This window comes from Rhodnius prolixus, unplaced genomic scaffold (genome assembly GCF_049639745.1).
Source record: "Rhodnius prolixus isolate KJV_2025 unplaced genomic scaffold, Rpr scaffold_13, whole genome shotgun sequence".
NCBI classification, from domain to species: domain Eukaryota; kingdom Metazoa; phylum Arthropoda; class Insecta; order Hemiptera; family Reduviidae; genus Rhodnius; species Rhodnius prolixus.
The window spans coordinates 8,005,787-8,029,314 of record NW_027411583.1 but is presented as its reverse complement, the minus strand read 5'-3'; the positions used below and the strand labels follow the sequence as shown (position 1 = coordinate 8,029,314).

The 23,528-nt window shown below is 37.0% G+C and overlaps 1 protein-coding gene across 3 annotated transcripts in view; it reads right to left on the bottom strand.

The window, feature by feature from the left end:
• LOC141448055 (uncharacterized) overlaps positions 1 to 23,528 on the bottom strand; it is a 326,177-nt gene that overhangs the window by 13,602 nt on the left and 289,047 nt on the right. The window lies entirely within an intron of this gene.

The window sequence follows — 23,528 nt, the reverse complement described above, 5'->3', positions numbered from 1 at the left end:
TGTTCCAGGATCTTGGTAGCTCTTGCGGGTATCCAAGCCTAACTATACATACCACCATAACATCAACACTTCTGTAAACTCACGGAAACATGTATAGTTGATGTTACTATTTAATTTTTAGCAAACTGTAAGCCTAGTCTTAGAGAATATGTAGCACGGATTGGAGACTTCAGAGGCAGCACGTACTGTTGGAATAGGAAGGATGATTAGGTTATTCCACTTCTTCGTCTTCCCACTCTTCTAGACATCCTAGGCTAGGGGTCTCCCAACTTCGGCCCGCGGGCCATATGCGGCCCCTTGAGGCCACTTATCCGGCCCCCGCCACACTTCCGGAAGGGTACCTCTTTCATTGGTGGTATGTGGCGGCGACGGTCACGTACAGTACTAATTCCGGTGACACAGGACGCACGCGTCACGGTTCCGGTAGCAGTGTGAAATAACAGCAGAAGTAGGTAGAAAGGCAAAACACTATATAACTAAACCGGATATTGACCAGCTCATTAGCCAAAAGCAGGTCCCATAGTTCCCACAGAAATACTGGGCAGTTTTTTGATTTAAATTTACTTGTTCTTCATTTTAAATATTGTATTTGTTCCCGTTTTGTTATTTTACTTTAAAATGAGATATGTGCTGAGAGCGTAGAGATTAGTTCATAGTTTCTTTTATAGTCCGGCCCTCCAACGGTCTGAGGGGCAGTGAATTGGCCCCCTGTGTAAAAAATTTGGGGACCCCTGGACTAGGCAATTACAAGGTGTTAAAGCGGCTCCTCATTTTTTTGTCATAACATGCCTGTTTCTTTGGAATCCCTGACCGGTTTTGGGCGTTTCTCCCTTATCGATATTATCAAGCAATGTAGATCTAACTACATTTACAACCTGATTTTTGTGTTTTCCTAAACATTCTGGATGCTTATCTTGGATTGTATGTATCTGAATGCGCTAATGAAGACCGTTTAATTCTCTGTAAGAGTTTTTTTTTTTTTTAACAGAACTCCATTTCCGTTTCGTATACTTAATGGAAACCTATTCTTTCCTGTTGTCCATCTTAGTTTTCTTTCAGTGAAAAAAGAATTGATGAGACGCTTACGTGCTTTTTTTTTACAACCAAGAGGTGAAATGTATGGCTGTAATCATGTGGTAAAGGTGGGAAATCCGTCTATGCCGGCCAATAGGAATGTTTTATTCGCAAATAATTTACCAACATCGCAGGAAGAGAAATCTGGTTTTAAATAATTGCACGACTTCCTTCCATATAACATTCTTGTCTTTGGGTCAAACTTTCCTAGAATATTTGAATGTTTACTCAAAATTTATTAAAATTTTTTTAACTTATTGTTTGCCATCTTGGGAGTAATGTTCTAGAAAGAGAGGGGAGTCGGTATTAGGGATAATTATTCCAGGGTGTTCTTCGCAGCTCCTGGATACTCCTTCTCGCAATGCCCTTCTTTGAGTTGAAGAGTTTTTAGGATTCCTGAGAGGAACTATCAATTCATCTACAGGCTCTGAATGGAACTTGCAATGTTCGGGGAACCAGTAGATTGGGATTACCACCTCCATGATGCCACTCAGGGCTTCCTCCCCTTAATGGGCTCTTTTTCATATCTTGCTTTCAACTCCATCCAACAGGCTCTTCAAGGAATCCTAGCAGGAGTGGGGGGAGCCAGTAGATTCGGGATAATAACTTACTGTAGCCTAAACTTCCCTTCCCAATCCACGCTAGGGAATTAGGCTGAATTAAAGTTAGCCTAAGGGATTGCTAAAATCAAACAGTTGATCATATCTACGTACTCCCATACTTAGCAGTCTGTCCTATTCTAGCGCCTTAGCGCGTAGAAGAAGTTTTTGGTGAAAGATTTCTTTCATTCGACTACTTTATCGCTCTCATGAATGACCCAAATTGGACTAGGCTAATTGGTGCTTGGAAGTACAGGAGGATGCTCAATAATGAGTGTAACTATTGATATAATACTACGAGGGTCGTTTGAAAAGTCCGTGCAGTCAGAAAGATAGCACTACTGGCGCGTATCGAGGTTATGTTTAGTTAGTAGCATCTCTTGGAAGAACACACACCAAGTTTCAGCCAGATCGGTCTATTTCTTTGTGTTTGGCATTCGTTTGAATCGAGGAAGTCGAGTGATTTTCAAAAAATGGACGAAAAAGAATTTCGTGTGTTGATTAAACACTACTTTATGAAAGGCAAAACGCCTCAGGAGACTAAAGAGAAGCTTGATAAACATTATGGTGACTCTGCACTTTCGATTAGAACAGTTTATAAGTGGTTTCAAAATTTTCGGAGTGGCCATATGGGCACAAGTGACGCTGAACGTTCTGGACGCCCTGTTGAGGTTACTACTCCAGAAATCATTGATAAAATCCATGATATGGTGATGGATGACAGAAGAGTGAAGGTGCGTGAGATTGCTAGTGCTGTGGGCATCTCGAATGAACGGGTACATAATATTTCCCATGAACATTTGGACATGACAAAGCTATCCGCAAGATGGGTGCCGCGATTGCTCACGCTTGACCAAAAACGAAATCGTGTGAAGTGTTGCAAGGACGGTTTGCAGCTGTTCCAGAAGAATCCGCAGGACTTTAAGCGTCGTTTCGTCTCTGTGGATGAAACATGGATACATCACTACACTCCTGAGACCAAAGAACAATCTAAACAATGGGTTACCAAGGGGGAATCTGCGCCAAAAAAGGCGAAGACCGTTCCTTCGGCCGGAAAGATTATGGCGACTGTCTTTTGGGATTCGCAAGGAATAATCCTCATCGACTATCTGGAAAAGGGTAAAACTATTACAGGTGCATATTATTCATCGTTTATTGGACCGTTTGAAAACCGAGCTGCAAGAAAAACGCCCACGATTGGCCCACAAAAAAGTCCTTTTCCATCACGACAACGCACCAGCTCACACCTCAGCAGTTGTGGTCGCAAAATTAATGGAAATAGGGTTCCAACTCGTTTCACATCCCCCCTATTCTCCAGACTTGGCTCCCTCGGACTACTATTTGTTCCCCAATATGAAGAAATGGCTGGCGGGAAAAAGATTTTATTCAAACGAGGAGGTGATTGCAGAAACGAATGGCTATTTTTCAGACTTGGACAAATCCTATTATTCGGAAGAGATCAACAAACTAGAGCAGCGTTGGACGAAGTGTATAAGCCTAAAAGGAGACTATGTTGAAAAATAAAAAAGGTTTACCCCTGAAAATTAAGTAGTTTTTATTTTTGCACGGACTTTTCAAACGACCCTCGTACAACATATAGACCACTTTTTTAAGTACTAATTAGTACTTAAGAAGGATCAATTCCAGTAATGCCACAAAAGGCAAAATTTTGAGCGATTTTATTGATACTTCCTGTTTTAAAGAACATAAAAAATACGCATATTTTGTTTGTTTGTTTTGTAGATCCAAATAAATAAATTAATAAAGAATCACCATGATTACGCTTGGCCCAATCATGATATTTTAAATACAGATATTCATGCAGAGCATAAATAAAATATAGACGTTTGTTGTATATGGCATGTTTTGTTCTCTTTTTGTTCTAGAGTAATAAATCCAGTCAGAGATAGTAGAAGAACCATGAATTATTACCGGAAACACCGTGTATTATTTATTGTGAATTATTCTTTTACATATTTTTGATATTGATGGAATTATTGGGGTTAACTTCCTGCCATTAGTAAGGGGAAGTGTGGAAATTTATTCGAATAAAATTGGAAATTGTGGATACAGGAAACAGTGTTGGCAAGAACATTAAAATGGAAGATAGAAATATATAAAATAAAAAATAACACGACTACAAACATTAAGTAGAATTAATTTATTAATAAATATTATATAAATTATACAAAATTAAATATTTTTTTGATTATTTTTGTTCTCTTTGTTTTAGTGTTAAGTGACTTCGCCATATTTACCTGGATGATCTCATCGAATGGATTAAATTTTTTGGCCAACTTAGAACAGCCATGCTTTAACTGGAATTTGAAACCACCTATGGTTGATGGTTTCATTTTAGAGATAAAAAAAAAACCCGTAGGGAGGAAGTGGACTAGCCACTTCTTCAGGGATCTTGGCGTCCCTGCGGGTATCCTAGCCTAAACAACACGAACAACACGAACACGTTTTCACCTTTGAAATCACACAATCAAAAACACATAGGTTTGCGGCTGGTAGGGGTTTTTTTTGTTTTAGTCTTAATTGAGGCACATCATCAGCTTTGTTGGCAAACGTATGTTAAATTTGTTTTTTTTAAAAAAAAAAAAAAAAAAAAGCCAGGGGAAGCTTTGTGGGCTTATTGTCTTTTTGATCTTCTACTAAGTGGAGGCCCAGAGAAGAAGCTAAACTGTCTGTTGCCCGTAGATCGCCTTTGCTCTGAGAAGGCTTTGAGCATCACTTACTTCCTTTTTTGGCGGGCCTCAAATTCTTCCTTTGGCGGGGTGTTCAGAGAATTAAAAGTTACTAAAACTTCCAAATTTTTGTTTGTTGTTTGAGAATTTCATCCAGAGCTTCTAGGATATGCCCGCGGGAGTTGAAGGGGATTTACTGGAGATTATCTATAGTTCATTGAATACCTATTGAATTAAATAAATAAAACTTTAAGATTGTTCACAATTGGCGCTTTAACTGCTAAGATTATTAGCGCCAATTCATTTATTACGAGAAAGTTAATCCCAACTTTTTTTTTTTCTTTTCCAGATTGTGCGGGAGTGTTCAACTTCCGGGAGTGCTTTGTGACCGGTAGTGTTTTATTTTATTAACAAATAAAATGTGAATTTTTTTAAACTAGTGCGTATGAAAAGTATTTCGGATTTTCCAAATTTTCCTGTAATCAAAAAAAACAAAGCCGTAGTATTATTTGCACACGTTTTTTTTTTCAAATTTTTAAACTGTGTCCAAGTGTCAAGTGCAGCGGATGTCGCTGGCGAGTGCAGCTCATCGATGGATACGTAATGCAAGAGATGATTATGTAATCCCAACCTACAGCTCAATCAGGTAGGATTGGGGAACTTTGGCTGTCCATATTTATGACTTCTTCGCTTCGTTCTTTGCTTCGTACATCGTTTCGTTCTTTGCTTTGTACATCGTTTCGTTCTTTGCTTCGTACATCGTTTCGTTCTTCGCATCGTTCTTCGATTTGTTCTTCGTTTCGTATTTCGCACTACAATCCTCACTTTCATCGTCGGACTTCTCCTCTAAATAAATATTCCAACGATAATTATAATTCCACGTTATTATGCATGCATAATTTATTTAATTATAATAAATGGAATTATGATTATTTCCTAACATTTATATGGACGCCAGAGTATCCTTCTTCGGAACTTCCAGTCCAAGTAGACCAGAGACGGTTAGTCTTTATTTATTTTTATACTTTATTTTATCGTTAACCATTTTTCGCGAGTGGTAAAAAGTGAAAAATGATAATTATTACCAGTTTTTTAAAAGTGTCATCAAGCCCATCTATGCTGCAGACATCGTAGGATGGTAAAAGGTAAAACGTTAGCTTTACAATATGGTTTTAACGATGATTTTAACAGTTTATTAAATGGATTTTTCTCTTTTTTCAGGAAGTGCGGGAGTGTTAAAATTTTCGCGATTATTTTGAAACGGAAATACATTATTTTTTTGGTAGTATTACTAAAAAAAAATTATTTTTCAACTTGTGCGCCAAAATAAGTAACGCGTTTATTTTAAAATTCTTTAAAAACGAGTCATTTTTTTTGATTGAAAATATATATTTTTTTAAATTGTGTCCAATGTCAAATGTGGAGGAAGTTGCAGTAAAAACTGCAGGCGATTTTACAGGTAAACTGCAACAGAGTTTGTTTGTTTGTTTTTTTTCACTTCCTCTTACTAACGGAAGTATTGAAATAAAAATCATCCTTTCTGTGTTTTCACCAGAAACGAGAGTCCTAATATCTTTAGTTTAGGCGTTTGTCTGTCTGTATGTGAAAAAAAAAAATAACCCAAAAAAGTAAAAAGCGGACAATCATTTGGGGTGGGGGAAGGAAGTAGTTGCTTAAGGCTTCCTCTGTAAGGTTACATTTCAGCGTAATGTACGATTAATAACTGCTTAATGTTGGTAAACATGACCCAAACTTTTTACAAGGAAAATTTATGAATTAAAAAACAAGAGAAAGTCGAATAAAGTTAGTGTTGATCATTTTTCGTGAAAAATTTGTTTACTTAATTGGAAACCGGAAGGACTACGAAAAAGAGGTAGTGGTTCCCCCCCCCACCAACTATGTGTGATGTCATGTTCGAATATTTTAAGCATGCGTAGCAAACAGAACATCTTTCCAGAGCATTGCTAAAAGGTTTTCTGCTTGGGAAATTCCTAACTTATAAATTGTTTATAACAATGGGGGAGGGAGGAAAATATCTGAGAGAAAGTTTTATCCTTTTTCATTTCCTCTATAAAAGAAAAGCGTAATGTGTACGTTTCTTTTTGTTACTCCTGTGACATTAACCTTTTTATTTTGTATCATTCTATTGTTTTTTTAATTATAAAAAGTTAATTTCCCTCCACTTCATAATGAATATATATTTTTTCCCCTACGCGAGCACCTTGCTAACATATCTTGTTTATGTACACGTGGCACCTCTACTTAAAATTTAATCTACTTTCAACAAAAACGACATACTGCTTAGAGAGTTACTTAGGGACACTTTGCATCATACAAGTCGCTCTCATCTTGAAGACAAATTGGCCCAACTCCTAGCGGCCTCCCCCCAAAAATGCTCTTAACCAGTTAAACGTGGAATTTAGTTTTAAAAAGCCTCCCACCCACAGTGTACGGAATTAAAATCACTACAATGACGTGTATACAAGTCTCGAACGCAGAGGGCAAAACAACCAAAAGTTTACAATAGTCACTGCAAGCGACTTTTTTCTGCAATCTCTCTGGGGCTTGAGAAGATTACCAGAGCATTCTGTGCTCTTTCGAAATCTTACACCGTCTTCACGTATGCATTGCTCTAGTTAACTAGGGTCGCAAGAGTTTTTTTACAAGAGAAGAAAAGAGCTTTTTGAATTCTCTGTGCAAAATGAAATCATGCTCGTACTGAGGTCTGAACGGTAAAAACGGGCATTGTACAAGGGTTGAGAGCTCCTATTTGTATGCGTAATTCCCCAATCTCTAATGGGAAGACCAAACATGTACCAATCACTTATCATTTGGCTGGCTCCCACCACCCCCCTCCGTATAAAATACTTGGCAGTTCTATTGGTAAGATAAAGGGAAACATCCCACCAAATAATATTCTTATTGTATTTTATTAAAATTTCTAGTTTTTATAGTTAATGGCAATTTTATATTTTCCACAACGAGTATACACGACGAACGCACCGTAACAGAAATTTGGTTTGACGTATTAAAGGAACATTTCTGGTTTAACTTACGAGATTTTATTAGTAACCAATAAAAATATGTTTCTTTAATTCTGTTGTACAAGACACAGTCGTCCACATCAGATGATATTTTTCTGTCTTAACGTAAGCTACCATATTTTGGTGCATTTAAATCTCAACAATTTCCACCCAAGAATTGAGAAATCCTTTTCTTGGTGCCTAGTCTATTTTCTGAGCCATTCCTTAGCCAGTTGAATTTATTACTACTGCAAGCACCCGTAAAATACAATTTAGATAATAAATAATTACAAATTATTTTTTATCTTCAAAATAATTAATATAGTTAATATTTGACAACATATATGCAATATAAACAATTACTTTCAGTTCAATTGAAACATATCACAGTTTGTTATTAAATTAACAGTTAATTACTTAACTGTTAATTACTTAGAAGGGCTTAATTTCACCATCTCACTCTAGAGGGACTCAAGGATAGGGTTTCCTACGAATTTTGTCCTTATTTATTTGTAATTCGAAAATCAGATGTCTCATTTAAATACTTGTCTTCATTTTATGTGATTAAATTTCGGCGCTAAAAATAAAACGATGAAATTCGGTTTAGTAAAGAGCTATTTCCGTTCAGCTGATTTTATTTTTGTTTAAATTTTGAATTTGAACTTATTTGATCATTTTAAAAGGGAAGCTTATCTAACTTTTCCACCGGAATAGTCTTAAGAAGCATTTATCTGCGCAAATTTTTGTAAATAAAAGTGATAGATTCCGTTCCAAGCCGGTCAGAACATTCAAATCCATTTAAATTTTTACGAAACCTGGTTCCGAAAATGGAAAATCAAAATTAATGAGCAAAAATCAGTACACATTAAGTTTACCTTACGAAAATCTGCGAGTCCACCAGTTCAACTGAACGGTGTAACGATTCCTCCAGCTAACGTAGTACATTGACAAGAGACTCACATGGAACCCACATATACTCGACTGAAACGACACAAGACGTGAACAGACGCTACAAGCTACTTACTAGACTATTTGACCGCAGATCCAAATTCGACTTTGACAAGCTGACAATTTACAAGACACTGTTAAGACCGATATGGACATACAGAGCAGAAGTGTAGGGCTCAACCAAACCCTCGTAACTTCAAACGCCTGCAGACACTACAGCCTCAAATCCTACAGGAAAATCCTGAATGCTCCAATACTACATTTCTAATCTTACCATACACTCTGACCTTCACATCCTTTTTGTCTCTGATCTAATAAAGTCTCGCTACCGCAACTTTCACAGCCTCCTAGCTCTCTCCATCCTAATCCTCTTGTACAACAACTCTCCTCTCCTAACCTTCCAGACAATCCTCCTCGTCGCTTGAAGCGGAAGTGGCCTACAGATCCAGTTCTCTAATTAAATCATTGTGAAACAGTTTCACCTGTGGGTGATTGCTCTAACCGTGAAATTACAAGTGAACTGAACCAGTGTGATCAAATTTACTTGTTGTTGTAAATATGGCCATTATGCACATGAGATTAAACAAAAATCGATTGAATCGATTGAAAAATAAATATATCGACTCAGTAAAGTGCATCTTTTCAGTTCAAACTTTTATTACCAGGTTCGTTAGTGGGCTTCCATTCGTACTTCATTGAAAATATCATATTTCAAGTTTTGGTGATCTTTCATGTTGATGATGCTGCTCACACTCATTTACGTACGCACACCCATACACTCACATTTAAAAAAATAAAAACTGTGGCCGTGTGTTGTACGTGAATACGTTTACGTAACAGGTTATATTTTTTATATAAAATATTTTTATTTATGTATTGAGGTTGAAATCAAATTTGCCATTATTTATCGACGTTGATGAAATTAAACTCATTGAGTCGCGATTTAGAGCCCAACAGCGGTGCGATACAGTCCGTGGTCGATATAGAAGCGATTTCATCATCCACTTGCATAATTTCAACCGCCCCAGCTGCAGATGTACTGACACCGTCGTTGATTCGCTCATTCTTTTACGTTCCCGGCACAGCTTGACTCGGTCATATGGTGTTTTATTGTTACCATTCGATTTTTCTTGAGAAGCCCTTTCCAACCGTATACGATCTCTATATTTGGTTTTGGCTTTTCGACGCGTATAGGCCGACATTATATATTTTTGATAATATTTTTTTATTCTAACACCTTATTATATTCACTGTCGCTATTATACACTAATGTTTTATATACAATCGATAGATTGTGACGACAGCTGGCGATTAAAACTTAAACGAACATCGTAGCTTCTCCGAGTCAAAAGTTATACTTAATTGCAAATCTCGATACGCAGCAAAATTATCTCAAAATGGCTCCCCCTTCACCGCGCGCGATGCGTCACAGTCCTCGCTTATCGTATTGAATTCTTTGATCCTTTAGCTATCCAGTGGTCTAATTTAATTTTGGATGTAGAAGATAGATTCGAAACTATTGTATTCCTCGATTTTGTTATCATAAGGTTTTTTGGATTGCCTCCATATGATAGCAAATTTAAAGATGTATTCACGTCAAAAAACCAACACATTTTTGGACACAAATAAACGAACATTTACGACGAAAAATTGAATCTAAAAATGCTTTGACAAAAAAAAAAAAAGCAAATAAATAAAAGAAATGATTTTTGGGTTTCTCTCACTAGGAAAAGCAAATATTTTCGAACATACCAAATTTACGAAATCAAGGTTAACCGGAAATAATCATTTTTAGATCCCCTAAGTCTAGAAAAATGTGTGTGTGTGTGTGCCTGTATTCACAAAATATTACCGGAAGAATAAACTTTACATTTCGATTTGGGCCTGCCAGGATATACGTCAGTCAATTTACGGTCAAAATTGCTTTACCGGAAGTACAATCATTATTCAGTGGATTTTTCATTTTTTTTAAAATGCCTCCTTGATTTGTCTCGTAAATTCGTATATGTATACATTACACAAATGTAGAACAGTTACGAGATTTATTTCAACAATTTTCCCATCAAAATTCTATTTAGGGTAATTTTTTGAAAATAGATTGAAGCCCCACACTAAAGTGCTATTTGCTGGTAAAGTGCAGATATATAATTTGTTTATAAGGTTAATTATTAAATGGGATTTCTCAGTTTGGAGTTTAAAAACAGAAAAATAAAGTAGTTTATAATTCCAATTTTGCTACTTTATGAGCGTAAAAGTATACATTTAAATGAATAACAACTTAGTGGGTGGTTCGATTGAGCAATAATGATACAATTTCGGGAAGACAAGTTTATGCAAGTTGGTTAAATGATAATATACGAGTATACGTACATACGGGAGCCCACTTTATTGTGGTTATATGGTGGCGGATGGTTGGTCAGCCTGGTTATTAAGTAAAAGCTCGGTCAGAGAGTGGCTAGCAGCTAGAGCTTTCTCACAAGCTTGTCAAACAACCACACACCATGTACACCATTATGGGGGTAATAACGCAAGCATGCTAATGGTAACTTATATATTACAGCATTTCCGATATGTATTTTATAATGCATATCCCTTCCGGTGAGTGCAATTTGTTCGGAAATAGCTGACGTTACTAATTGCTGACTTCTGACAATATCTCTTGATCATTAGTTTTATATCTTGACATATAACAAGCCATAATGCTAATGATATTATGGTAATTTTCTTAATTTTTGGTCATGGGGGGGAGACTTGATTCTAAAGTTCCATTTTCGTGTAATGTATGATGTACCAACTAATTGACAGCTGGGCCCTGGTGGCCTACAGAACCAGAGAATTCCAAGTCATATCATAGCCGTGGTTCCACCAATTCCGGACATTCAATTGAATGAATGGGTGAACTAACCACCTATCTTCCCCGTAGGGGGAAGGTGGATTAGCCACTTCTTCAGGGTACTTGGCGTCCTGGCGGGTAACCCAGCCTAACAGCATGAATATGAGCAACATATACTGGGGTTACACCCCAATACATTTACACTGTACACATTGGGCCATAGTCATCTGTACATGGTGGGGGCTTATTAGCTCGGAACCGTTGTGCAGATTTGTGTCAGAGCGAGGAGAAACGGTCCTCTCATTGGCTGTTCGATTGCACTATGAAACCTTTGGATCTTTGAAACCAAAAGGAGATAGAAGCGCAAAAAGAACTAGTAGGGAAAGTCCTCAAAATCTTTAGTAGGGGAGGTTTCATCTATTAAACCAAAAAGGGGCTGGCACAATAAGCCTCTTTTGGCTGCGGTGCCATGGGGCATAGGTCCCACCCCGATAATCTAATCTAATCTCACCTATCTTATTTTCGGCCTGCTATTTCCGTCCTGGTTTTGGCGAATAGCACACTTCTAGGGAATGGCAATTACTTCCATTATGAACAAGATCAACATACACTGGTTACACCCCAATATACAATATATTTACACAGTACACATAGGGCCATAGTCATCTGTACAAGGTGGGAGCTTATTAGCTCGGTACTGTTGTGCAGATTGTGTCAGGACGAGGAGGAAACGGCCTCTCACTGGCTGTTCGATTGCGTTACAATCGAGTGGTTGCGCTATGAAATCTTTGGCCTCTTTGAGACCAAAGGAGATAGTAGCGCAAAAAAAAAAAACTAGTAGGGAAAGTCCTCGACCTTCTCAGTAGGGGGAGGTTTCGTCTACTAGATCCAAAAAAGGGGCTGGCACAATAAGCCTCTTTTGGCTGCGGTGCCATGGGGCATCGAACCCTTCCCGATAATCTAATCTAATCTCTAATCTAGCCACCTAGCTTATTTTTGGCCAGCCATTTCCGTCCTGATTTAGCAAGTAGCACATTTCTAGGGAATGGCAATTACTTCCATTATGAACAAGATCAACATACACTGGTTACACCCCAATATACAATATATTTACACAGTACACATAGGGCCATAGTCATCTGTACAAGGTGGGAGCTTATTAGCTCGGTACTGTTGTGCAGATTGTGTCAGGACGAGGAGGAAACGGCCTCTCACTGGCTGTTCGATTGCGTTACAATCGAGTGGTTGCGCTATGAAATCTTTGGCCTCTTTGAGACCAAAGGAGATAGTAGCGCAAAAAAAAAAAAACTAGTAGGGAAAGTCCTCGACCTTCTCAGTAGGGGGAGGTTTCGTCTACTAGATCCAAAAAAGGGGCTGGCACAATAAGCCTCTTTTGGCTGCGGTGCCATGGGGCATCGAACCCTTCCCGATAATCTAATCTAATCTCTAATCTAGCCACCTAGCTTATTTTTGGCCAGCCATTTCCGTCCTGGTTTAGCAAGTAACACATTTCTAGGGAATGGCAATCAGTTACTTCCATCCTTACAAAGTGGGCCTGCTCCTCTCTATCCTAGTTTCATCATCTTGACTAAATTCAAAAAAAAAAATCCCTAGGAAAAATAGTTTTAGAGCAGTTCTAGTGAGTGATAAGGGATTTCTCTGTTCTCTATAGTAACATTTCGGTAACATAAAAACTTAATGCTTCTTTTTTTGAAATTCGGTGTTTGAAAAAAATACGAAAGTAAAAATCTCGAGAATTAATATTAGTAAGAGGAACTCTTGTCAGTGTTGCCAACCGGACTTTTTTTTATGTATGTACTGACTGTTGCTAGCAACTTTATATTAACTGATGTTTTATTGTTGCAGGGCGTTCTCCAGCAGCCAACATAGGTGAGTCAAGAACTTCGTTCGGCAGTTCTGGAATCTTTATCAATAAATATTATTTATTTATTATTAATGATGTAATAAATATGATGTCATTATTAGTTAAATTTATTTTCATGTTTTTCGTATTGTGTGTGTTTTTTTAAAAAAATTATGCATCATGCTTATGATCCTATCGTTTATATATTAATATTTTTTCCACCCACGGCACATTAAATTCTACATTATGGCAAGCAATAATTTCTTTCGGTTCATTACAAATAGATTTTACAAACTTCAAAGACATGATGAAAATGTGTGGTTAGGTTTGCAGTGTTGGTTAATCTCGGTGATTTTATCCGTGTAGTACGCAGGTTTTATTGTATCCCTGGCCGGAATCAGACATAAATCCATCATCAGTGGTATAGATTAATCAGTTTAGTGGCTCACACCACTCTTGCTGCCAATAGGAATCTCTAAACACCAAGCTGATGATGGATTGAAGTCTGTCCAGGGATACAATTAACATGTGTGCTATGGCGGATCGATTGAGGATATTTAAGAACATTGAATAATTTTTGATTTTGATTTATTTTGTTATTTTTCGTTGACGTGGCATTCTGTTGTAAACTACATTGTGTCGTTTCACAATTATTAGTAAATTCAAAAGTTCCAAAAGAAAGGTTGCTGTGAATAGTTGCTGTTAAGGGCTAAAGCTTCAGGTAGGGCTCAGAACAGTAGAAACTGTCCATCAGGAGTATATAAGGGCAACAGATCACCGCGCGGGACACTCAATCGCATCCAGATATTGTATTCACTCCCTAAGGATTCATTCTTACACTCTCTTCAAGACCTTACTCTACTCTGTCCATTCAGTTTAGGCAATTCTTTTAGAAATAGTTTCTATTTAGAGTATATAAGGACGTCAGACCATCGTTCGGGGTAATGAATCGCATCCAGGCATTGCATTCACTCCCTGAGGATTCATTTGTACACTCTCTCCTCGACCTTACTCTACTCGTCATTCAGTTTAGGCAATTCTTTTAGAAATAGTTTATATTTAGAGTATATAAGGACGCCAGACCACCGCACGGGACACTCAATCGCATCCAGGCATTGCATTCACTCCCTGAGGATTCATTCTTACACTCTCTGCACGACCTTACTCTACTCTGACATTCAGTTTAGACAATTATTTTAGAAATAGTTTCTATTTAGAGTATATAAGGACACCAGACCACCGCTCGGGGCACTCGATCGCATCCAGACATTGCATTCACTCCCTGAGGATTCATTCTTACACTCTCTTCACGACGGCTCTCTAATCGTCATTCAATTTTACTGCCATTGTAATTTAGGCTCGTTCCTGTTATAGTTAATACTAGCCATTCAACTCTTAGCCAGTAATATTATCTTTTGTTCTATTCAGCCCTTCAGCCTCCCTAATCTAATCACAATATTCCGCTCATGCCAATAAATAATTAGCTTCCTAATAATTAGCTCCTTTTCTTGGCTTTACACATCGACATCCACCTCATCTACAGCTAACAACACACTTGCTTTGTCATTTTTGTACAGGACTATTGCAAAAACTGATCCATTAAACACCTATTCATGCGGTAAACTTATCCTGTAGCTCCCCCAGTTGTTGAAACCCCAATTTTTGTGTTATATTCTAATTAGTAATTGTGAATACGAATTAAAAAATAAACATAGATTTAAGAAAATGAAAGGAAATTCATTGCGGTTAAATAAAAATAGTTATCGTTCGGAAAAATACAGAGGAAAATACAATTGGAAATAGAAATAAGAATTTTCTTTTTTTTTTGGCAAAAAAAAAAGTAACGAGTTAAGTTCAACTTATCGCCTAAGTTTGGAATCGAAAACTTTATTACATTAGGACTGGCCAACTTCCTTCTTTTCCCTCAGAGCCACTTGGTTTTTAAGGTCCTAAGGGTAGAACTTAGTACTGAAAGAAAAATGTTTTTCTTTGAATAGGGTGAAGTTTTCCTAGCTGGCTAGTTGTTAAGTAGGGGTATTGTGTGGAAATACTGAAGTAAAGTGGTCTCTATGGTGATGATAAGAAAATGGCGTAAAAATTTTTTGGTTATTCTTTTATTTTAACTTCCGGAAGAGAAGGTTATTTAGTAATCCGGCCAATTTTTACCGGAAATCTCTGCTTTGACGAGCTAAAGGATGCGAATGTGAGGATTTGAGGAACTAACCATAGTTAGTAAAAACCATTTACTGCAAATAGGGAGGGAATATTGTGGATGGTTTGATTGGATAATAATGGATTGTTTAAAAGCGTACAAAGGATTTTGGATTGTTAAGCGACGTCGTATGCGACTGAGGTTAAAAAGGTTTAGTTGAACCACATAGTTGGATGCCGTAATTTATTTATTTAATTTTTTTTGAAACTTGGTATTTTTACAAAATAATTGGAAAAACAAAGTAATTGACTCCAATACGAGGTGTGGCTATTAAATAACGAGACCTTTGCTATAATATATTTTATTTTAAATTTATACATATTTAGTTAATACCACCTTCAATATTATACCCCTCCCCTATCCCTACAACGCTCCATGCGAATTTACCATTGTTCGAAACAGTGCTGGAAGTCTTTTTCTGTGAGCTCTTGCATGACGCGTGCTGCTTTTTCTATCAAAGCTTCAACGCAATGCAATCGTGTTCCTTTTAATGCAGATTTGACTTTGGGGAACAGATAAAAGTCACATGGGGCCCAGGTCAGGCGAATAAGGCGGATGGCCCCTAAAACTGGGATGTTGTACTTGGCTAGAAACGTCTTGACAGACAAAGGCAGTGTGAGCTGCCGCGTTATCTTGATGGAGAACCCCGTGACTTGTTCTGCGGCAGCTCCTGTCATCTATCGCCCATTTTTTGGTTTAAAAAAAAAACAAAAAAAAAACAGGAAGCGTGACGTCATAGCTCGTACAGAAAACCCTTTAAAATCAATTTACTCTTTAAACAGTTACAAAACCAAAAAGTATGATTAGCACAGCATCAGTTCGCAAGTGTTCTTCATTACAGGGTATATCTGGGGGAAACCATAAAATTTATAAAATCAGCCATATTTCTTTAGTTTTTGAGTAGTGAGGAAACAATTTAAATAAGCTTGATTTGTAAATTTAGAATTGTAGCTAGCCCAGCCTCCCAATCCGGTTAGAAAAAGTTTTGTAGAATTTCTTACTTATGTAGCTTTGAATAAACATATTTATAATCCCCCCCTTTCTCTGTGATTCCTGAACCGTTCCCCAGAGAGTTGGTTCGTACTAGGGGAATGCTCTACTTTTCTGAGAAGTTAGTCTCCCCTAGGGGGGCCGATCTGGCTGCGCGCTCTCTTTCTAGCGAGTCTACGAGTTTGTGTGTCTGGTAGGGCGGCGTTTTCTCGGTAATGCGAACACTTAAGGAGGTTTTCTTGTTTAATTTGCATTCTGCCAGGATTACGAGCAAACAATGGTAATTGAAGCAGAGCGTCTGTATTCTAGATTAGGACAACCAGTCTCTCTCTTTCTCTCAGTCTCCTAAACTCTTTCCAACATCCCACACATTCAGTCTCTTCTTACATCTCCTCCCTTAACTACTTACTCTCTTAAGTCCTGTTCAATCTGCCCTTTTATTTTTCTAGTCCATTTACTCTGCTTACTTCTCTACTTTTCCTGTCTAGAATTACAATTACTCCTTACCAAGCAACTTGCTGTTGAGTTTTCCATTAATAGTTTTACTCTTTGAATTTTCTTTTTCTTCGGTGCAAGGAACATGTGTGACGTAATTGTAAATTAATCTTTTTCTTTTTTAGTTCTTCTTCTTGTCAGCAGTTAATTTTGGTAGAATTATTTCTTCAAAGGAGAGAAAGATTATTGTCAGTTTGTCTTAATTTTATATTTATTCATGTTTTGCCTATCGTCAGTTTAATACAAGAAGATATACGCATATATACAGGGTGACCATGGTTACATGCTCCACCCAACTTTTTTTTTAAACGGCGGGAAATTTCGAAAAAATAAAAAACACGTATTTAATCATTTCTAGTCTAGTTTATTTTCAGTGATTGACCCATTTTTTTAAACCCTTGTATCTCGAGATACAGCATCCAACTTTTGTTTTTCAAATGGAACGTTATATTTTTTGTTGCATATTTTTGTAGTATTTGAGCTCCTAAAAACAACAAAAAAATTTTTTTTGAAATCGGTTAGGTTTTTCAAAAGTTATGGTAATTTAAAATATGAAAAACAAATTTCAGTTTACTGTCAAAATTACGTTTTGGGAGTCCAATTATCAGTTAGATATCGGAATCGCATGCTTTACTATTAACATTTTTTGTCTAATAAATAAAAAGTACCCACACGCGAGTAATGTCTAATATCTACACAAATCTGCATTAATCAAACAAGAAAGTGGGAAAGAATTGTGGCAAATTTTTAGTTTCTTGACTACAATTGTTTGTACAACTTACTTTAATGACATAATGGAGGTTTTTTTTTACATCAAAATTAATTAATAATAATTCAAAAATAAAATGGTTATTTTCTTTTTGTTCCTTTCTCCAAAAATTGACTTAAGAGGGAATTAATAATTTGATATCAGTGAAAAGTCGGTTACGTAAACATCCCAGTTTTCTCCATTTACATCCCTCTTTTCGGGGTAGGGTTTTATTAAAAACCAAAAAAACTTCCAAATGGTCTTGAAGCTCAATAAATGCACAACTTTTTCTGTGAGATTGGGTGACTCCTTGATTCATTAATCATTGAAAAAATGACAGTTGAAAATCATCAAAAAAAATCATCGTGAATGAATTTTGTAAACATTAAAGTAAAAATTTCATTGTTTATAAAAAACGTTTTGAGGCTATGGGTTAAGCTGATTTATAGGAAATTTAATGCTCTTTCGTTTAGAATAAGCAGATTTGTTGTAGGATAAAGGATAGAAAAGTTACGACCGTTTTTATGGGTGGAAAAACGCGAATATCAACGGAAAAGTTAAAAAATGCAAATATCTTGGACACTATTGAGTATCGGGCCAAAGTGAAGGAGAATATTTTTTGTTGCATTTGAGCAGCTGAATCACCTGCCGAAGTTTCGACCTCTCTCCACCGTGTTCAGCCTATATACATACAGTATAAATGCCCCTAGAACCCTAGTCAGCAAGTGTAGTGCGAGATGGAAACATAAGTGAAGTCGAAATCTGTAAACCAAACTAAATAATCTACCTCTGGTGATGGATGAAAATCCAAAACCGGTCACCGGATACAATAATTATGCGCGGCTACCATGGATAAAATCAGCGAAATTCTATTATTCGTTATAATAGTTTATTAGATTTTAGTCACGTATTTTGCAACCTTCAATAAACGCGATAAGCTACACTGTGTAGCCTGGATAAGAACCCATTTTAGCTAGAAATTAAGCCTTCCTTGCGGCTAAGGGAGCCCATATAATGGCATAACCTACATACACAGTATTCTTGTCTTTATCTGTCTGTATAAATATGACGTGAATTAGTAAAAGTTTTCCTGATAGCAAACGCGGGCGGATAACTTCATTATTCGGAAGTTCATATCCGCAAAAGTTGGATTCGTAGTTACCAATTTGTGTTACAGCCATACACAAAGGGATTAGACAAAGGGATTTATCCCAGTTTAGAATTATAATTGATATCTTCTGCAAATCCAATTGTTCGGTTAGTACTCTCATGGACAATACATAAGGCAATTTATGGTTGTTTAGAAATCCCTGGATTCTGGATAGAACTAGGGGGGCTAAGCTGGATATGGATCAGTTATTTAGGTGATCAATTGCAGTAATTATTACAACTATTTTTAGGGTTGGCTATAGAAAACAGCGCTATTTGAAAATAAATCCAGACAGCTGTTTGTATAAAAAGATTTGAATAAAAGGTTACCACACATTGAACAAGAAAAGTATTATTCAATTTTAGTTTTCTTTTTTCACAAGTCAAAGTTTCTAGGCGTGAACTTCCGCTGTAACCCTCCAAGGGCTACTCCTTCATCATAGTTTCTTGTTCCTTTCTATAAACAGTTTTGGTTGTACCTGAAGTTGACACGTTAATATTTTAATAAATTTTGCTTTACGTACGTATGAATGTAAGCACGAATTGATGTGATGTTTTTTAAAGTTAACATTAACAATATTATTTTTAATGAATCGCAAAAAAAAAGACCCGATTCGAATTTGTAGAATCCTCAGAAATCCATAAATTCCCCCGTAACATCCAGAAAAAATGGTTAATTTAAAATTAATAGGCGTACAAATAGGTGATGTAAATATTTTTAAGCTTAAAAAAAATATGTAGGGCCGAATTTTCGGTTAACAGTTTTACTCGGGCTGCTCATTTCTTCTGAAATAGTTCTTTAGGGAAATGGCTATGGTTTTCCTTCTCTAAGAAATTCCCCCTCTCGAAATAAAAGTGATAGGTACTTCTTTTCCTGCTGCGGGGGATAAAGCAAACTGGAACATACCAATATTGTGTCCCCTTCAATGCTAGATGATACCACTTTAAACTAAGATCTTAGGATCTAGGGAAGGATCAAGCAGTATATACGAGATGTGGCTATTAAATAACGAGACTGTTGCTGCTACAGAAGAACTATGCCTGCACCTGACAGCTATGCAGCGTAAAGCCTTCTCTTTCGATTGCAGCGTCTCTAACGTGTTTGTAGAGAAATCTGTCTGACCGGAACTGTCGTTTCTGTAAGAGGTGTTAATTTCGTTTTGCCGAAAACATGTTACTACACATGTAGTAGAGCAACGAATTGTCGTGAAATTTCACATGAAACTGGGTAAACCGCTACTGAAACTCACGTGCGCAAGTTTTTGAGTGATTCAAGCGTTTCTAAGATGGCCGAGAAGACGTCGGAGATGATGACCCGCCCGGGTCGCCCTTCCACGTCTATAAAGGATGAAAATATCGATTATAATTAATCAACGTTACTACCGTGAGATGCTTGCTCAACTTCGTGAAAGAGTAAGGAAAAAAACGACCCGATTTGTGGAAGAACAAGTCACGGGGTTCTCCATCAAGACAACGTGCCGGCTCACACTGCATTGTATGGTCAAGACGTTTCTAGCCAAGTACAACATCCCAGTTTTAGGCCATCCGCCTTATTCGCCTGACCTGGCCCCATGTGACTTATATCAGTTCCCCAAAGTCAAATCTGCATTAAAAAGGAACACGATTTCAGTCTGTTGAAGCTGTGAAAGAAAAAGCGGCACGCGTCATGCAGGAGCTCACAGAAAAAGACTTCCAGCACTGTTTCGAACAATAGTAAATTCACATGGAGCGTTGTAGGGTTAGGGGAGTGGTGTATATTGAAGGTGATAATAACTAAATATGTATAAATTTAATATAAATTGTTTTATAGCAATAGTCTCGTTATTTAGTAGCCACACCTCGTGTACATCTTTCTCCCAACACCTGGTAAATGCCCAGGTTCACTAGAGAGGAGCAAGGGAGCCGGCAGTCAGAGATAAACTTGCCCCTAGTGTCAGTACAACTCCCCGTTTCTAAAAAACACTTACGTGATTACTTTAACACACGGAAGTCTCAGAGAAGATCTATTAAAGCTATTTGGAAGGAAATCTAGAGTGTCTAATTCTTTAAAGTCAGTAAAATAAGGGGCGGATTCCCTAGGGAAGGAAGCGTGTCAAAAAGGGAATTCCAAATTCGGCATAAATTAAAGGTGTGCTACTTTTCTTCCTTCCGTGTGCTCTTAAAAAAGAAAAACTTCTGTACTTTTCCTGCAGATAAGATCATTGCAAATATGTCTCTTATTTTCTTTTCAAAAATTTACTAATTCAACCTTTCACTAGCATATATCCATTTTTAAAATCCATTGAATTGGAAAAACAGATTTTGCGGAAAATTGTTTGTGTGAGTCTGAAAGAACGTTTGAAGGAAATATATTCTAGTACAGGAATTTGGAAATTGTAGCAACAGGAAATATCGTGTGAATGTTCAAAACCAGATTTTCTTTTCTTTTCCTTTTAAGATCAAGGAAACTAAACTCATTTCATTTCCTCTGAAAATTCAATCTTTAATATCGCGAACTATACTTTTGGCTTTTCTTTTACCAGGAAGTAAGCTTTAGTGGTGGGTGGCGGGCGGGCGGTCGGAGGGAGAAAAGGAAAAACACCAGGTGCAAACTTGTATTTGATACGTCACGATAAATGTAATAACAGGAAGTGAAAATAACTGATAGAAATCAGTGTGACACTGATAGATAACTATAGTTGACAGTTTACCATCATTCCAGTAATCTCTTTAGGTGGAGATTTTCTTCGCATTGCTTTTTCCTGTCACTTTTCATTATAGTGGCTTTTCCTGTTTTTATTTTTATTTAAAAAAAAAAGAAAAAAGGAAATCGAGAAAGAGAGAGATGGGAATATTTCTCTTGTTCTATTTATTTGGTTCTTTTTATGGAATTGTTGATGATTGAATTGTCAGCTTCTTTTTTCACTTGCTGATAGCCTTTCGAAGTATCTGTGTCTACCTGGGCTGTGAGCAGTTTCATTCCAGATATCATCTACTAACTCTTCTTCAATTCTTTTAAGGGTTAAAACCTCTCGCTGATTAGTAATCAAAAATTAGTCAAAATTAAAAGACAATGAACTCACAATCAGAACGAACAATACCAAAATTTGTATTAGCTATTACTACTACTATTATCTACTGTGACCTATTTGGCCATACGGTATCGAAGTATGGGGGATCGACTAAACCGTTCCAACTCCCTACGCCTCCAGACTTTACTGTCCAAAAATCCTTTGAAAACTTTTTATCGCTCCGTTCTATGTATCTAACCTCAACCTTCCATAATGACCTCAAAATCTCTTTCATTAACCCTTTTAGTACCGGCGAAAAGAACGTGCCTAAGCGAACAATACCGGGCCGAATCGGCGAATTTGCAGAAGTTTGCGAAAATGCTCGTAAAAACGAAAGTAGAAGTGATATTTACAAAATATAAAAAGCAGCATATTCGGAAATGAAGGGAGAATAAAACGATACGAATTGTGTTTCATTATTTGTTGAAAATCATAAGAATAACATGAACATAAGACTTAACAAAAATCGTACAAAAGTGATTTCTCTTTTTCAAATGGTAATTGCACATAAAAAAAAGTCATCATTTGGTCATAGCTCTATATACATCTTTTAGTATAATGTATAGACATTATTATTGTCAATAATTCGCACTAATTCTGCGTCATCCATGTTCGTAACAGGGTATAATTTTTTCAAAAAGGTATCAACCTTTTGCGATTACGGTCCAGAGAAACTATCCCGTGTCGACGAATATCCGAGGGATATCCCGGGTTCCGTTTCTATCTTATCACTCTAACATATACAGACCCGCGGCACTAATCAGCATAAAATATTGTAGAGAGAGCGGAAACGGGCGAGGACGGCCGTACGCCGAAACGGGGGACCCGCTAGTATAGCCCGAGTCAGTGTGACCTGCGAGCCGGAAGTTCGTCACGGTCGTCCTGGTGTCAACCTGGTTGAGAGAGAGACTATTCTTAGTTGCTATTAATACGTATGTGTGTAAAGAGTTTTCGTTTATTTGTAATAAAGTTTTGTTTTGTTTCGTTTACGTTGGTTTCCTTCCGTACCTTCCCCCTCCCTACAATATAACAAAAAGTTAAATCTAATAACCATTTTTTCACTTGTGTTGCATCGAATATGAACCATTTTAACATTTTATAAAGTTATTTTGAAACACAGACCTCTTGTGATGAGTACAATAAGGCCCCAACGGAGGCGCAACGATATATCGTCGTTGGTATTTTTGGCAAGTGCACCGAACGACGATATATCGTCGTTCGGTACTAAATGGGTTAAAGATCTTGTTTCTTAAAATTGCATTCCACTCTACAGCAGCTCATCCTATACCCTCTCATAGAAAAACCTATCTTCTTCCACATTAAAAGAAGATGGCCTCGTGATCTACTCTTATCGTGAGAGCAGTAGGTATAGCAAGAGCACGTTAATGAAGTGACACCACTGGGTGCCTTCTACACTCGTATATTTTATCATGTACCACATTTACTTGTTGCAACAATCTTGTTGCAGTTGCAACAATCTTGTTGCAGTTGTAAATTCCAATAAAAGATTTAAAACAAAAAAAAAAGCTATTAAAGACCGGAAACTAATTATATTTAGAAATCATGTAGCGAGGGAATCGGTCAAAAAAAATAAAACAACTCCATCTTTCCGCCAACTTTTCGGCGGAAATATATTGTTTTAACGCGATCGCAAGACTTACCTTGCTATGTAGGAGGAAGTGATTAACATAAGTAAACTGTAAGAAGCCCCCCTCCTATGCTTTCGGTCCCCCCAAAAAAAACAATTCGCCATACAAAATATTCAGATCAGTGATATCACTTCTTTTCTTTTTTTTATCCCAAAATATAAAATATGCTTAAACCAAATAAATATAAATATGTAAATAATGCTT